Source organism: Hyperolius riggenbachi, chromosome 2 (genome assembly GCF_040937935.1).
Source record: "Hyperolius riggenbachi isolate aHypRig1 chromosome 2, aHypRig1.pri, whole genome shotgun sequence".
NCBI classification, from domain to species: Eukaryota; Metazoa; Chordata; class Amphibia; order Anura; family Hyperoliidae; genus Hyperolius; species Hyperolius riggenbachi.
In genome coordinates, this window is record NC_090647.1 from 52,605,989 (window position 1) to 52,620,902 (window position 14,914).

The window sequence follows — 14,914 nt, forward strand, 5'->3', positions numbered from 1 at the left end:
CCAAACTTGGCCAGGCTTTCGGGCTGAATTACGAGGGACCGGAGCTACCTAGGGAGATGGCGAGGGACGAGCGACCTGAAAGGGGCTTAAGGAAGCCCCAGGTAAGTATGGTACCTGAGACGTTTCTCGTCTCAGGTACACTTTAAGGCAGGATCAGCCCTAATGCTAGGAACACACCATTTTCAGCATTAGCAGATAGATGGTTCGATAGATAATTTCCGTCATGCCCGATATTATTTTCGATCGTTTTTCTGGTCGATTTCTCATAGAAGTGAATGAAAATAGATAAGAAAAGATAAGAGAATCGAGTGGGAAATTGACCGGAAAATCCAATTAAAAATCGATCGGATGGAAAATCGACCGAAAAAACGCATTGTGTGTACCTAGCATTAGGCAGCAGCTGTTCTAGGCCTTTACCTTAATGGTTTTTGCAGAAATCCAGCCCTGAATGTGATCTTGTCTGACTTTAGTTTCCAGTGTAATCATTGGTGCCCAATCAATCAAAGAAGTATAAAGCAATCAACTGATAAGCTAACATTATTCTTCTGAGTTGCAGTCTCTTACCTTAAAATTCATGGTGAAATGTGATTGGTTTGGTCAAGTCACTTGTTTGCAGGTTAGTCATGAACCTTGATAATGACACATTTACAATTTGCTTCCCGTGTTGACTTCAACAGGAAGCATAGCGTAAGCATGATTACCTGATCCTGTCCATCCAATTAGAAGCATAAGATTCCATCACTAGATCAGTTTAATCTCATGCTTCTCTGTAAACTCAAAATAATTGCCTCAGAATAAATGGCCTCCTCTGAGGCTGCTTTTTGAACCATACGTTTGTCGCAAATATTGGCTCTATGCTTTTCAAACTTTTGTGATCAATGAAAGATATATCACTACAGGAATCTGATGTTTTTGTGATGCACAACAAAAGTTCTCCTTAAAGGGAACCAGAGGCCCCAGAAAGAAGATTTTATACATACCTGGGGCTTCCTCCCGCCCCATACGCACGGATCGCTCCCACGGTACCGGGTCCCATAGTTTCAGCCAGTCGGCCAGTCGGCGCGGCGGCAGCACGCGGACAATTGTTCGCATCACAGGGGCTCCCGGCATACCCGTACGCGTGCAGCGGCATACTGCGCAGCCGCACGCGTAAGGGTATGGAGGGAGCCCCTACTCATGCGGACATTTGGCCGTGTCCGCCGGAAGTGACGGGACCCGGTGCCGGCGATCGAGGAAGCGGAGGATGGCGGCGTGGGAGCGATGCAGGCTTATGGGGCTGGAAGAAGTCCCAGGTATATATAAAATCTTTTTTTCTTTTTACGATTCCGGCGTCTTTGGTTCCCTTTAAACTTTTGGACTTCCACAGGGGCTTTTATAGTGAACCAGAACTCAGAAGTCCTCTCTGCTCTAAAAGATACACAACAACATAACAATCTTTAAACAAAAAACATTTTTTGTTACAGCTGATACAAATCCTAAAATAAATCTTCACAGTTTTTACTTCCTGATTCATGGAAACAGACATATTGTTAATATCCAGTGCTTTCAAATGGGCTTATCTGCCATATCTGCCATAGGCAGTCATGTGACACAGGGGGGAGATCAGATTGCATCTTGTGATTATACACAAATGAGGGGGAATTAGACAGGCTAAACTCTCTAAATACATACAGGGTGCATTTCTCTCTCTTTTCCTTCTGTCCTGTGCAAGAGTTCAGATCCACTTTAAATCACTGTAGAAGCTTAGAGTGCTGCAGCCACAACATTATTCGGATTACAGTATGCCTGCCTATAATGCTGACACATTCCTTGCAGAACATTATATTGATCAATTCATATCACTTACTGGAGCTCAGTAGTGCCCACAAGATGATGCTCCTTCTGCAGTTTCAGTTCAATCTTGAGAATACGCTTAACCTACCAGTATGTTTTTGGGGTGTGACAGGAAAATAAAAGAAAATCTATAGCCAGATAAAAAGAAAAAGTCAGAAACTTACCTATAGAGCATCCTCTGGATCCAATAGAACCTTCCCTGTCCTCTCTTTGTGGAATTGTCTTCAGAATCAGAATCATTTATTTCGCCATGTGCAATGGGGAAGTACCTGGAATGGTTTTTGGCACATACAGGATCGGCAATGGTAAAGTAACAAAATATACAGAGTGGTCAGCATGTACAATTGTATGATACAGAAAAGAAGGAGCGATAAGAGAGAGACAGAGAGGCCGAGGGTCCCCATGGGTGAAGGACCCAGGGGAAGGACTGGGGGTAATCCACTGCTGTCCGTGGCACTCAAAATACACTGCTGTGATAAATAACTCAGATGCCCCGCAGTCTGTCCCCATGGAAGAGAGAGGATAGGAAAGAAAAGAGAGAGTGAAAAGAAATGGAGAGACAAGTGAGTGCCCAATGTCCCCCCTTGCATAGTCCTTGGGGGCAGGGGGGGGGGGGGGGGGCAGTGGCTGCTGCAGGAGGCAGACAACCTCTGGGGACCGATTGGTTGCTGCGGGAGGTAGATGGCCAAGTTACAGGAACCAAGATGGTGAGCAGCGGTGGTGACCTTGCCTGTGTATGGGCCAAAAGAGGCAGTGCTTCCATAAATGGGGGCAGTGGTGCTCACCGCCAGGTCGTGATCACGCTTACGCGTGGATTCACGACCATTTTGACGCATTCCGCCTCGGACACGCTAAGCCGTGAATAGATTTTCAACCACGAAAATCTACTTCGGCTTCGCGTGAATGCGGACAGAAATCCGCATTCACGCTCGTGAAACCCGGTGCTAAAGTCGTGGTTTGCGGAAATGCGTCAAACTATGCGGAAGTGACACATTGCAGGCCAATCAGAGTGCCCCAGCCAGGTCCTAGCAACCAATCACAGGAGGGGAGCTATGCCCTCCCCTCCTGAATATAAAGCGGCGGCCATGATGGAAAAGCTCTGTCCTTGCTAGACTGTGGTGCTGAGAGGATTATCTCCAGGCCATTGTTGTTTGAGCAAGTGCATTTATTGTGTTAAAAACAAAGCATTTTTTTTGCTAACACTGCTCTTATACTGTACACAGTTAGCTAGTCAGTGAGTGATTGCTGTAGTTAGTTGTAGAGTTGGGCGAACTGTTAGCGCAACTGCAGCCGAACTGTTCGGCTGCCCAACCTGTCATGTGGCTGTGGCTCTTACTACTTCCGGGTCGCAATGACCCGGAGTAGTACGTCTGCGCTGGCCCGGCGGAGTGCGTCCTAGATCGCGCTCCCGTTGCCGGGCACTCTCTGCGCATGTGTGTGACGTCACTCATGACGTCACACACATGCGCAGAGAGTGCCCGGCAACGGGAGCGCGATCTAGGACGCGCTCCGCCGGGCCAGCGCAGACGTACTACTCCGGGTCATTGCGACCCGGAAGTAGTAAGAGCCACAGCCACATGACAGGTTGGGCAGCCGAACAGTTCGGCTGCAGTTGCGCTAACAGTTCGCCCAACTCTAGTTAGTTGTAGTCAGTGTAGTGTAGTGGGAGTGTGGGAGTCTAGTGATTATTTAACTGTGTGTAGTGCAGGCAGGTTCAGTGCTGCAGTGTAGTGGGAGTGGGGATTATCTGTGTGTAGTGCAGGCAGGCAGGTTAGTGCAGCTGCAGTGTTCACTTGCATATTCCAGTGACAGTTATACACTTGTACTATTTGCAGGCAGCCAGTCACACCGCCGGCACCGCCACTCTCTGCCAGCGCTGTTCATTCATTCTGTCAGTGACCTTGTGCCGTGCCAAGTGCCCACTGCTCGCTCGCTGGCATATGAGCATCTCATTACACAGTGTGACATCCTTGTGTGCCCACTGCATCCTTTAGTGACCTAGTTGTATATCCAGTGCCCACTGCTGTGCCCACTGCATCCTTCAGTGACCTTGTACTGTGCCCACTGCATCCTTCAGTGACCTAGTTGTATATCCAGTGCCCACTGCTGTGCCCACTGCATCCTTCAGTGACCTTGTACTGTGCCCACTGCATCCTTCAGTGACCTAGTTGTATATCCAGTGCCCACTGCTGTGCCCACTGCATCCTTCAGTGACCTTGTACTGTGCCCACTGCATCCTTCAGTGACCTAGTTGTATATCCAGTGCCCACTGCTGTGCCCACTGCATCCTTCAGTGACCTTGTACTCAGGGCCGTATCTATTAAGAGGCACCCGTGGGCCGGTGCCATGGGCGGGTCCTCGGGGGGGGGCGGCCACCTTCAGTTCAATAATTTTTTTTTTATTTTTTTTTATTTTTTTTTTAGTTGGGCGGGGGGGGGGGGGGGGGGGGATGGGGGTGTGGGGGGTGCGGGGGGAGCCGCGGAGAGCGCACCTACAGATGACGAGGGGAGCTCTCACCCCCGCCCTCCAGCACAGTGGCAGCGGCCGGCCAGGAGTCAGGACGTGATCCTGGACTCTGCATGCCGCCTCCTGGTCTAGTGACGTCACTAGACCAGGAGGCGGCATGCAGAGTTCAGGATCATGTCTGCCACTCTGCTGGAGGGCGGGAGCGAGCCGGGAGAAGCGTGAAGGACGCGCTGGCAACTGCAGCCCAGCTACCCAGCCAGGAGCCAGCTCGCCCAGCCAGGTAGGTACCCAGCCAGCCCGCTGCCCAGCCAGGTACCCAGCCAGCCCGCTGCCCAGCCAGGTACCCAGCCAGCCCGCATGCCCAGCCAGGTACCCAGCCAGCCCGCTTCCCAGCCAGGTACCCAGCCAACCCGCTGCCCAGCCAGGTACCCAGCCAGCCCGCATGCCCAGCCAGGTACCCAGCCAGCCCGCATGCCCAGCCAGGTACCCAGCCAGCCCGCATGCCCAGCCAGGTACCCAGCCAGCCCGCTGCCCAGCCAGGTACCCAGCCACCCCGCTGCCCAGCCAGGTACCCAGCCAGCCCGCATGCCCAGCCAGGTACCCAGCCAGCCCGCTGCCCAGCCAGGTACCCAGCCAGCCCGCTGCCCAGCCAGGTACCCAGCCAGCCCGCTGCCCAGCCAGGTACCCAGCCAGCCCGCTGCCCAGCCAGGTACCCAGCCAGCCTGCAGCTCAGCCAGGTACCCAGCCAGCCCGCATGCCCAGCCAGGTACCCAGCCAGCCCGCATGCCGAGCCAGGTACCCAGCGAACCGGTTCCCAGCCAGGTACTCAGCCAGCCCGCTGCCCAGCCAGGTACCCAGCCAGCCCGCTGCCCAGCCAGGTACCCAGCCAGCCCGCTGCCCAGCCAGGTACCCAGCCAGCCCGCTGCCCAGCCAGCTACCCAGCCAGCCCGCATGTCCAGCCAGGTACCCAGCTAGCCCGCTGCCCAGCCAGCCCGCATGCCCAGCCAGGTACCCAGCCAGCCCGCTGCCCAGCCAGGTACCCAGCCAGCCCGCTGCCCAGCCAGGTACCCAGCCAGCCCGCATGCCCAGCCAGGTACCCAGCCAGCCCGCATGCCCAGCCAGGTACCCAGCCAGCCCGCATGCCCAGCCAGGTACCCAGCCAGCCCGCATGCCCATCCAGGTACCCAGCCAGCCCGCATGCCCAGCCAGGTACCCAGCCAGCCCGCATGCCCAGCCAGGTACCCAGCCAGCCCGCATGCCCAGCCAGGAACCCAGCCAGCCCGCATGCCCAGCCAGGTACCCAGCCAGCCCGCATGCCCAGCCAGGTACCCAGCCAGCCCGCTGCCCAGCCAGGTACCCAGCCAGCCCGCATGCCCAGCCAGGTACCCAGCCAGCCCACTGCCCAGCCAGGTACCCAGCCAGCCCGCATGCCCAGCCAGGTACCCAGCCAGCCCGCTGCCCAGCCAGGTACCCAGCCAGCCCGCATGCCCAGCCAGGTACCCAGCCAGCCCGCATGCCCAGCCAGGTACCCAGCCAGCCCGCATGCCCAGCCAGGTACCCAGCCAGCCCGCATGCCCAGCCAGGTACCCAGCCAGCCCGCTGCCCAGCCAGGTACCCAGCCAGCCCGCTGCCCAGCCAGGTACCCAGCCAGCCCGCATGCCCAGCCAGGTACCCAGCCAGCCCGCATGCCCAGCCAGGTACCCAGCCAGCCCGCATGCCCAGCCAGGTACCCAGCCAGCCCGCATGCCCAGCCAGGTACCCAGCCAGCCCGCTGCCCAGCCAGGTACCCAGCCAGCCCGCATGCCCAGCCAGGTACCCAGCCAGCCCGCATGCCCAGCCAGGTGCCCAGCCAGCCCGCTGCCCAGCCAGGTACCCAGCCAGCCCGCTGCCCAGCCTGGTACCCAGCCAGCCCGCTGCCCAGCCAGGTACCCAGACAGCCTGCATGCCCAGCCAGGTACCCAGCCAGCCCGCATGCCCAGCCAGGTACCCAGCCAGCCCGCATGCCCAGCCAGGTACCCAGCCAGCCCACTGCCCGCTTTCCCAGCCAGCCCACTGCCCGCTTTCCCAGGCAGCCCACTGCCCGCTTTCCCAGCCAGCCCACTGCCCGCTTTCCCAGCCAGCCCACTGCCCGCTCACCCAGCCAGGTACCAAGCCAGTCCACTGCCCGCTCGCCCAGCCAGGTACCCAGCCAACCCACTGCCCGCTCGCCCAGCCACCCAGCCTGCCCGCTTGCCCAGCCTGGTACCCAGCCCACTGCCCGCTCGCTTAGCCAGGCAGTGGCTGGATGTGTAATGGTTAAGGGCTCTGCCTCTGACACAGGAGACCTGGGTTCAAATCTCGGCTCTGCCTGTTCAGTAAGCCAGCACCTATTCAGTAAGGAGTTTCTTGGGCAAGTCTCCTTAACATTGCTACTGCCTACTGAGTGCGCTCTAGTGGCTGCCTCGCAAGTGCTTTGAGTCCGACAGGAGAAAGGCGCTATACAAATACTTGAATTAATTACTCAGCCTGCCCACTGCTTGCTCACCCAGCTACCCAGCCAGCCCACTACCTGCTCACCCAGCCAGGTACTCAGCCAGCCCACTGGTGTTATGCTGCCCACTGTGTGATTTACTGCTGAAATGCTGCCCACGTTGTGATTATTTTCTGGTGAAATGTTGCCCACATTGCAATTATTCTCTGCTGAAATGTTGCCCACATTGCGATTATTTTTTGCTGAAATGTTGCCCACATTGTGATTATTTTCTGGTGAAATGTTGCCCACATTGCAATTATTCTCTGCTGAAATGTTGCCCACATTGCGATTATTCTTTGCTGAAATGTTGCCCACATTGTGATTATTTTCTGGTGAAATGTTGCCCACATTGTGATTATTCTCTGCTGAAATGTTGCCCACATTGCGATTATTCTTTGCTGAAATGTTGCACTCATTGCGATTATTTTCTGGTGAAATGTTGCCCACATTGCGATTATTTTCTGGTGAAATGTTGCCCACATTGCGATTATTTTCTGGTGAAATGTTGCCCACATTGCGATTATTTTCTGGTGAAATGTTGTCCACATTGCAATTATTCTCTGCTGAAATGTTGCCCACATTGCGATTATTCTTTGCTGAAATGTTGCACTCATTGCGATTATTTTCTGGTGAAATGTTTCCCACATTGTGATTATTTTCTGGTGAAATGTTGTCCACATTGCAATTATTCTCTGCTGAAATGTTGCCCACATTGCGATTATTCTTTGCTGAAATGTTGCACTCATTGTGATTATTTTCTGGTGAAATGCTGCCCACATTGCGATTATTCTTCGCTGAAATGTTACACTCGTGATTATTCTCTGCTGAAATGCTGCACACATTGCGATAATTTTATGGTGAAACACTGCCACATTATGATTATTTGGCACCTATGAGGGGGGGGGCATCCAAATTCTCGCAAGGGGGCCCTGACTACTACCTAAACTGGGGATACCTATAGACCTGGATATCTATACTGGGGACACCTATAGTATGTCTACATTTGGACACCTATAGACCTGGCTACTGTACTTATACTAATTATTTATATAGCGCCAACATATTACGCAGCGCTGTACAGAGTATGTATTGTTTTGTCACATAACTGTCCCACAGAGGGGCTCACAATCTAATCCCTACCATAGTCATATGTCTATGTATGTATCGTAGTCTAGGGCCAATTTTTAGGGGAAGCCAATTAACATTATACTTATCTGTATCGTATGTTGTTGGGATGTGGGAGGAAACCAGAGTGTCTTAAAGGGGAACTTCAGCCTAAACAAACATACTGTCATTAAGTTACATTAGTTATGTTAATTAGAATAGATAGGTAATATAATTTTTTTACCCAGCCTGTTTTAAAAGAACAGGCAAATGTTTGTGATTCATGGGGGCTGCCATCTTTGTCATGGGGGCAGCCATCTTTTTGGTTGAAAGGAGGTGACAAGGAGCAGAAGACACAGTTCCAACTGTCCTGTGTCCTGATAACCCCTCTAAGCTGCACACTCTAGGCATCAAATGTCAAATTCAAAATGTAAAAAAAATTTGCACCAAAACAGCAGAACGAGAGCAACAACATCAGAAATCCCATCATGCTTTGCACAGCATCAGGGGAAAAAAGCCCGGGCAGTTTTCTTCTGTGCAGCTAAAAATGAGGCTTGGATAAGAAAAACAAAGTTCCGATGCTGTGAAACTGTTAAAGAAACACCAAGCCTTTTCAGTGCTGCTGAGTCGATTTTTAGTCCGGAGGTTCACTTTAAGGAAACACATACAGACAAAGGGAGAACATACAAACTCCTTGCAGATGTTGACCTTGCTAGGATTCGAACCAGGAACCCAGCGCTGCAAGGCGAGAGTGCTAACCACTACGCCATCATGCTGCCGTACCACTGTACTATATTGTACTTACATCTTCAGCAGTACTTCACGGAGTACGTAGTCATGTCACTGACTATCCTCTGAGGAGCTTACAATCTAATTCTCCCATAGTCTAATGTCCTACCATATTATTATGTACTAGCCAACCCGCGTCGTAGCATACGCCGCATCTATCTATCTAATAGAGTACGTGCCTCAACCTTGAAGCAAGAAGAAGTAGGCTTTCCATGAGAAAATGTATGCGTGCTCAAATACCAAGTTTAACCCTAGCAAGTCTGGCTTTGCAAATCCGGCCTAATTGGCTATTCATGAGGCAATGCTCATGCAAATATGCATTTGCTTTCGCATGCCAAACTATGCAGGGTCAAAAAACCAATACTGCAAAGTGCTCTCTCGCTGCCTGGGAACCACAGCGGCACCCCGGAGTGGGAGGCTGGGTGGCGCAGCCGCCCTGTCCCCCCCTTCCCCAAGCGTGGCCAGCGCTGGGGAGAGCCGTCCGCACCCACCTCCTAATATTAAAAACAGCCACTTACCTTAACGTCCATTGGGTTCTGCTACATGCACATTAATTTTCTCATGGAAAGCATTTTGTGCAGTTTGTATCCTTTGGAGGCAGGTGGTGGATGGCTTGCTCCGGTGGTGTGAACCCTGGAGTGAGTGCGCCTGTCCTCCCCCCCCCCCCTCTGGAGTGCTGTATGTGAGCCAGCCCTGAGCTCTAAAGCTCGGGGTGACCCATGCTTCTCTCCTTTCTCATGTGGTGCCCCCAAATTAATGCGCATGTAGCAGAACGCAATGGACGTTAAGGTAAGTGCCTGTTTTTAATATTGGGAGGTGGGTGCAGACGGCTCTCCCCGGCGCTGGCCACACTTGGGGGGGGGGGTCGTCCACGCCACCCAGCCTCCCCCTCCGGAGTGCCGCTGTGGTTTCCAGGCAGTGAGAGAGCCTGGGACCCTGCGGTCCCCCCAGTTGTATAAAAAGGGGGCATTGGGAATCCTCCCCGTGGTGCTCCTGGAGGCCTGGAGCACACCAAAAACTGCTAGCAGATCCGCAAAATGCTAGCAGATTTTGAAACGCTTTTTCTTATTTTTCTGTAGCATTTCACCTAGCATTTTGCGGTTTTGTAAAGCGTTTTTGGTGTAGTAGATTTCATATATTGTTACAGTAAAGCTGTTACTGAACAGCTTCTGTAACAAAAACGCCTGCAAAACCGCTCTGAACTGCCGTTTTTCAGAGCGGTTTGCGTTTTTCCTATACTTTACATTGGAGGCAGAAACGCCTCCGCAATCCAAAAAATGCCTCACTTCGGGAGTATGTGTTTCAGCAAAACGCCTCTCACTCTGGTGTGCACCAGCCCATTGAAATACATTACCCAAGCGTATCCGCAGCCGCAAGTGGATCGCAAAACGCTGCCGAACCGCTCTGGTGTGCACTAAGCCGGATAGTGCTAATGTAGCATGTAGCAGGGTGACTGCTTTGTGGTATTGGTTTGTGCATACATTTGCATGAGCATTGCCTCATGAATAGCCAATTAGGCCAGATTTGCAATGTCAGACTTGCTAGGGTAAGGCCTCTTTTCCATGGACTGTGAATAGGCAGTGAAATGGCTCTCAAACTCTCACAACTGCTCACTGCTGCCTGGTAACTGCTCACTACTGCCTGGTAACTGCTTGCTGCTGCCTGGTAACTGCTTGCTGCTGCCTGGTAACTGCTTGCTGCTGCCTGGTAACTGCTTGCTGCTGCCTGGTATCTTCTCACTGATGCCTGGTAACTGCTTGTTGCTGCCTGGTAACTGCTTGTTGCTGCCTGGTAACTGCTTGTTGCTGCCTGGTAACTGCTCACTGCTGCCTGGTAACTGCTTGCTGCTGCCTGGTATCTGCTCACTGCTGCCTGGTAACTGCTTGCTGCTGCCTGGTAACTGCTTGTTGCTGCCTGGTATCTGCTCACTGCTGACTGATAACTGCTTGCTGCTGCCTGGTAACTGCTTGTTGCTGCCTGGTATCTGCTCACTGCTGCCTGGTAACTGCTTGCTGAGCACACAGCTCAACAGTCCGTGGAAAAGAGGCCTTAAACTTGGTGTTTGAGCATGCATACATTTTCTCATGCAAAGTACTTCTTCTTCTTGTTTGAAGGTTGAGGCACTTAGTCTATTATATATATAGATTTATATAGCACTGGCATATTCTGCAGCACTTTGCAGAGAACAGTCATGTTACTGACTTTTCTCAGGGGAGCTCACACTCTAATACCTACCACTATTTTGTGCGAGAGAACACTGGCTAATGTGTGGGTTTTTTTTTGGGGGGGGGGGGGGGGACATTTCCTACTTGCTTTTTTAAGGTCACTTTACTCATACCCAGGGAGAAACCATGGCCCCACTGACTTTGGGCTGCACTCTTACTAGGATATTTTAATTAGCCACACCCACTGCGTTATGGACACACCCACTGCATTCTGTGGCCACGCCCATTTTTCGCCGCGGCGCAATTAGCGCGCCGCCAACGTTCTCCTAGGGGGCGCCGTAGGTTTGGTGTGCCTAGGGGAGCCCAAACCCTAAATACAGCCCTGCTTGTACTGTGCCCATTGCATCCTTCAGTGACCTAGTTGTATATCCAGTGCCCACTGCTGTGCCCACTGCATCCTTCAGTGACCTTGTACTGTGCCCACTGCATCCTTCAGTGACCTAGTTGTATATCCAGTGCCCACTGCATCCTTCAGTGACCTTGTACTGTGACCACTGCATCCTTCAGTGACCTTGTACTGTGCCCACTGCATCCTTCAGTGACCTAGTTGTATATCCAGTGCCCACTGCTGTGCCCACTGCATCCTTCAGTGACCTTGTACTGTGCCCACTGCATCCTTCAGTGACCTAGTTGTATATCCAGTGCCCACTGCTGTGCCCACTGCATCCTTCAGTGACCTTGTACTGTGCCCACTGCATCCTTCAGTGCAGTTGTACTGTGCCTGGTGCATCCTTCAGTGACCTTGTACTGTGCCCACTGCATCCAGTGATTCATTACTAGCAACATGTCTGGCAGGGTTTCGCGGGGTGAGAGGAAAGGGAGTTCAATTGCCTCAGCCACTTCTGGGACTGCTCCACATCCAGGGAGAGGACGCCCAGCTGTACGTGGTCGTGATGCAGCAGAAAGGGGGGCAGCAAAGCCTGGGCCGAGTCAGCGGACGCCATTGTCCAAATATTTTAAAGTTTCTGGTCCCCGTGTGGTGGTTGAGCAAATTGAACCTGACGTACTCATGGACATCATGACTTCCTCCCAGACCTCTACTGTGAGCACCACTGAAAGCAGCAGCAGCAGCAGCAGCCAACGTCCCACGCTTGTTGTGACATCCACCCCAGCACCCACTGGTCAGCAGCCCTCCCAGGATGACAGCGTTCTGTCCCTCAGTCCGGCTTCTGGGAACCTGCTGATGCAAGAAGCTCAGGACTTACTGGGGACTGATGTGGCAGAGATTGAGATCGGGCCACAATCACAAGCGTTGTTGAGTTCTGGTGATGAAGAAGAGGGGTCTGTGTCTGGGGATGTAGGGACAGAAAAGGAGGCGGGGGAGTCAGAGGAGGAGCTGGATTATGATGATGCTGCTGATGATGACGACGTTGTGGACCCTAACTATGTGCAGCCTGCTGAGTCCGTGGAAGAATGGTCAGAGGCAGAGCAGGATGACGAGTCACCTCGGCCTAGGCAAGGATATCGCCATATGTCAGGCAGGGGCAGGGGCATCGGCAGCAGTGGGCGTGGAGGAAGTAGACAGGACACTGCTTCAGCCAGCACCACCACCATGCAACCCCCGGCAACTACTACCACACATTGTTCCGCTGCACCCTCTGCTAGTGGGGGCCGCAGTAAATTAAAGTCACCAGTGTGGGATTGCTTTGAGGAATGTACTGATGACAAAAGGTATGCGGTGTGCAGGTTATGCAGCAAAAGATTGAGCCGTGGGAAAAGTCTGAGCAAGATGGGTACCTCATCCCTCCAGGGCCACCTGAGAAGCCGCCACTGCCGCGAGTATGCGGACTTTAAGAGGAAGCAGGCCTGCTGGCAGGGGTTCCTGAGAGCAGAAGGCCCACCAGTGCAGCAGCATCATCCCTCCCTCAGGGTCGTGAATCCCCCACAGCAGCAGCAGTAGTAGCACGCAAGCGCTCTTCCACCTCGGCTACTCAGGACACAGACATTGAGGCTGGCAGCCAGTGTTCGTCTCTCTCCTCCGTCTCCCCTGCATCCCAGCGTCGTCAGACCCTGCTGAGCGACACCTTTCAGGGTCTGACCAAGCCTCTGCCTCCAAGCCACAGGCAGGTCCGCAAACTAAATGGCTTGCTGGCCCAGGCCATGGCATCACAGCTGCTTCCCTACTCCCTGGTGCAGGAGGGGAGCGCCATGCGGACGCTGCTCCAATTTGGCATCCCCGAGTGGCAAGTCCCCAGTCGCCACTATTTCAGCAGGAGTGCGATCCCAGCACTCCACAAGTTTGCGGTGGAAAACGTGGCCCGTTCCCTGGACTACTCTGTGGGCAAGCGGGTCCACGTGACCATGGACTCGTGGAGTAGCAGATTTGGGACAGGTCGCTACCTGTCCTTTACGGCCCACTGGGTGACACTGATGGAAGGGAGGGAGGACAAGAGCGCATCAGCCCAGCTAGTGGTGCCACCACGCGGGATCAGGGGGGATGCAGAAGGGTCCTGTCACGACACTCCCTCTGCACCCGGAAAGCAAGCCCGCCTCGGCAGCAGCAGCGCCAAGCCTCGGCACTGCCAAGCCCTTTTAAAATTGGTGACCCTGGGGAAGGAGAGGCTTACGGCCACCAACGTCCTGGCCGCCCTCAGGAAGCAGGAGCGGAGGTGCCTGACCCCCAGAGGCCTGGAAGTGGGGTATGTGGCAGCCGATAATGGGGCCAACCTGGTGGCAGCAGTGCAGCAGGGAAACCTCCAGCACATCCCCTGCTTGGCCCACGTGCTCAATCTTGTGGTGCAGCGCTTCTTGCGCACCTACCAGGGGATGAGCGAGCTGCTGCAGGATGCCCGGGCGGTGGTACGCTTTTTCCGCCTGTCAGCCACTGCCTCTGCACTCTTGTCCACCTTACAGCAGCAGTATGGAAGGCCACAACACCGGATGATCATCGACATGCCAGTTCTCTGGAATTTGACTCTGGCCATGTTGGAGCGGCTGTGTCAGCACAGGCTGGCTCTTAGGGCCTACATGCTAGACCCAAGTGTCCCCAGCAACCAGCAAGTCCCCATGATTACTGCCACTCAGTGGACACTGATGCAGCAAGTATGCCTGGTGCTGAGTCCCTTCCTGGAGGCAACCAAGATGGTCAGTGAGGAGCGGGCCTCTGTGTGCCAGTGGGTGCCCTTGGTTTGTCTACTGGAGCAGGCAATGGACAATTTAATTGAGCGTGGGGATGAAGCCCTGAGGCAGTTGGAAGAACAGGAGCAGATGGCAGCACAGTCCAGCTCAGAGGAGGGCTCACAGCAGGTAGTGGAAGAGTTGGAGGTCCCTAACCTGAATGAGGAGGAGGAGGAGGAGCAGAGTGCAGCAGGCGTTATACGTGGATGGCGGTTTGAGGAGGACATGGCACAGGAAGAGGACAGGCATGCGTTATGGGACAATGGCGAGGACGAGGAAGATCTTGCTGGCAGGGCCCACTTGTTTCCCATGGCTGTGCACATGTTGCGCTGCCTTCGCAGGGACCCCCGGGTGATCCAGATGCGTTCAAGGGAGGACATCTGGATTACCTTGATGCTTGATCCCCGTCTGAAGGGGAAGCTGGGAGACTTAATGACGCCATCCACCACCGAGCAACGCACAAGGGAGTTGAAGGAGGCCCTTGTGCGCAGACTACTGGAAGCATTCCCCTAGCCTTCCACCCCCACTGTAACTGCTCTGCCAAGCCAGCAAGAGGTGCCTGCCATTGCCACTAGCAGCACAACAACAACCACCAGCAGCAGCAGCAGCAACTGGCGCCCCGGAGACCTGAAGAGCCTAAGCAAGAGCCTGTATGCAGTGCCGCAGCCCAGAACAGAGGTGCCCGCCACAGCATCCACCACCAACCAGCACAAGCAACGACTGACCACCATGGTGTCTGACTATATGGGGTCATCCAGCGGGCTCAATGACACCGACAGCCCCGTGGACCCCTTGGAGTACTGGGTCAAGAGACTGGACATCTGGAGCGAGCTTTCCCAGTACGCCCTGGAACTCCTATCCTGCCCTC